A 3611-nucleotide genomic window follows, 5' to 3' on the forward strand; every position below is an offset into this window, starting at 1 on the left:
TCATATTTACCCGGTATATTATAGTAATATGAAGATAATCGATCTTCTTTTCATTTATAGTCTCAATATGCCAACCACTTTGGCTAATACATTTGAAACTCAAAATATTTTTTTTGAGACTTACTACCACCAATGCCATAAATAATTTTATGTATTCGGGTAGTAACAAATTCGCTCTTTTGGAGCTCTCAATAATTTTGCACTACAAGATCTTTTGAAACAACATCCAAGTGGTGAATTTTTCCTCCACAGAAAATATTATCTTATCATAATAATTGTCATGGTCAAAATCATCATAAGCAAAATCTTTTCCTGCTTTAATTTTGCCTTTAATTAATTTTTATAAGGCATGGCAAAATATTTTCGGCGTACCACATGTACACGACCAATGACATATTCGTATAACCACATAGTAATGTTCATGATCTTTCTTTCTCTCAAACCTCCTGTAGATGTGAGTTGTAGTATTTATTCAATCATGCATAAATACATTCTTGTGCATAATTTGTATCACATATATATTTTCACACTCACTTCAGGAATGAGTCTGCATTTACAATGCTTATCACAAGTCGCATACTTTCAATAAAATGGTCTATAATCGTCTGAGCGTGCCTCATACAGACCATATTGATACACAATTCCTTCACCTTTGAAGGATTATTTTGAGAACCCTTATTGTTCTCATTTTATAATTACCATAATGATGACTATTATTATTTTGGTCTTTGGCACGCCCACGTTCATTAGTCAACCACTTGTCTTCATTTAGATTTATTATGCACCGCTATCACATTCACTACAAGAATGGAGCAAATCAAGTGGGACAAGCTTCATGTTTTTTCATGAAAAATACATTATTTTCATTAGTCATCATTATATCATCAATATGGTGCATTAGGACTCAAACCCAATGACTTACCCATATAAAGGCGTGCGTGTAAGGCTATAATGCGTTGGGACTCAAACCCAACTCTTATCATCATGGTGCACCAGGACTCAAACCCGGTGTCTTATTCTCGTGGTGCGTTGGGACTTGAACCCACCGTCTTACCCTCAGTAAATGACATAATAGGCTAAAGTGAGCCTTGAACCCATTGATTAGCTCTACCATGATGGACATCACTCTGGATCAATAGATTTTCTTTACCACCTAATCTTTATATTTTCTGTCTTGTTATTAATTTCTATTTTATTACACACATGTACAAATAGGGAGGTGTCATGCCATAGAGTACATCATAATAAACATCTATATATTAAAATATATAAAAATTTATGTATATATTTATTGAAATAGAAAACTATTAGCTGAAAGAAACAATCCAAGAAGAATATACTGTCTCGTAAAATAAAGAGTGACTAGTACTGTTACTAGTATATTCAAGTTTCAGAAAGTTAATAAGAAGCAAGAATATCTTGCTCGACACTTTACATATTCCAATAGGCTAACTATCTATAGAACATAATGATATCGCTATGGCCAAGTTCCAGCAAAGTCACGTTACTTCTAATATTTTAAGCCTTTGCTTTTAAAGTTATTAGTTCATATAATTAGATGAAGAATTCAATGAAGGCAGTAAACAACAACAAGGAAAGAATTAATTAGTTTAACAACTATTATGATCAAACACATAAACTTTCGTGAAACGAAAAGGCCATGAGGATTATACCAAAGTATAAATTATTTCACAGTTTCTAATGGAACTAAGCTCCAAAGTTAAAAAAATCGTACCGAATTTCCACACCATAAGATGGAGTAAAATGATACAATGTGACTTACTTAGAATATTATCCTTGTCCGATAAGAGATGTAGTAAATAAAAACATATCTTTCCAGTTACTTATTTCACTGGATACATAAAGAAAANACCTTTCAATTGACAATTGCACATAAAGTTATGCAAAACTACAAAAGAGTGAGTGGGGTTTAGAAGAATGAAAAACTTATCTTTGCATTATCATCCAAGACATTTTTCATTATACTTAACCTCATGTCTGCTTATAATTCGAATTTACCAACAATATAAAATGTCAACTTATCACTTGGCAAAGCAGCAAAAGCAATTTTGTCTCCCATGGAAGGCTTTTATCTCTTATAGAAAGTATATAAGAATATAGCAATTCGTGTTGATAACGTATTACAAAACTTAGCTCAAAGTAACAATATAGAACAATAAAATAGACAACAATGTAGAGAGAAAGAGAGGAGAGAATCTTATTTCTTCTATGTATTCAAGTGTGTACAATGTGATGCCCAAACCCTCTATTTATAGGATGATATAAGTAATACAAAGGGACTCCATAAACATGGTATTAACTATTGAGAACATGGGGGAAGATCATGGAGGTGTGAGAGTTACATCCATAATGGTAAGAAGTAGTGGGAGGTTAATGAAGAAGAGTAGTGGGTGTTACTCCTTTAGGAGTTATGGACATCCACCATAATCAAGTATTTCATAACATTCATCACTATTTGATTCAATTATCATCAATATATCTTGGTAAATGATAGAATTCTCAAAGAGCAATTGGTTTGATAGTGTTACATTGAAAATGTCGTCGCCGAAATATGTGTTTGGCAGTGTATATCCCATATTTAAGAAAAAATCGATAAAATAAACGAAAAAACTGAAAAACCGAATTAATTGGGTTGGTTTGGTTTCAATATTTTAAGAACCGACTTACTTGGTTTGGTTTCTTTTTGGGGAAAAACCGATCCAAACCGAATCATGAACACCCCTACTTTTCTGTGTACTAGCTTAAGGGAAAGGGAATTTTTAGTGTCAACATGGAATATGACGGAATCCCATGGAAATGGATACTATGTCAACTCCATCTGCGACAGCTTGATCCAAAGCAGCAATCATATCTGCAGTAGAGGTTGAAAATTCAAGCCATGATACTTTGTAAATAGACAATCTAGCACGCGGAGCAACTCCTCTGGCAGTTCCCTTGGCATATCCGAAGTACGAAACGCCTTGGACATCATTTCCCGTTGCAATTGAGGCTACATATGTGCCGCGACCATAATAAATCGACTTTTCAAGTATATAAGAACATATTATTATCACATTTTACGCTTTTCTCGTCAGGCAATGTACAAGTAAGTAAGCATATAGTACTTTCTTTGTAAATTACAGGAATATCTCGACGTGGAATGGATGGATACCAATCATAAGGTGCGAGGAGGATCATTCGATAAAGTTTCTTACGGATCTCAATATGAATGTGTTTACAACTTTTAGAAACTCCTAGAAAATTGTTCGAGAAAGTTCAATTTAATCATGAGTTAGAAACTGTACATTTCAAATGAACTTTGCTCGAGACAGTATAATGGAAATGAAAGATATCACAGCTAACTTCTCAATTAAAACCGATGAATTCTCATTATAGCTAAAGATTGAAAGAAAATTAGTGACTCTGATAGAGTAATATGTATGGTTAAGAAATTTAATCCCCGAAAATAAAGATATCCATTATTTATTTAAAGACAGATGGAGTAGAGTTTTTACTTTCTTTTGCCATACAATGTTAGGAGAGATCTATGTTCTTCTCCTAGTATCCAAACATTAATTAGAAGCCGAGTGTCGGCAGTATTAATTGTTGTT

The sequence above is a fragment of the Nicotiana attenuata genome, unplaced genomic scaffold (genome assembly GCF_001879085.1).
Source record: "Nicotiana attenuata strain UT unplaced genomic scaffold, NIATTr2, whole genome shotgun sequence".
Taxonomy (NCBI): Eukaryota; Viridiplantae; Streptophyta; class Magnoliopsida; order Solanales; family Solanaceae; genus Nicotiana; species Nicotiana attenuata.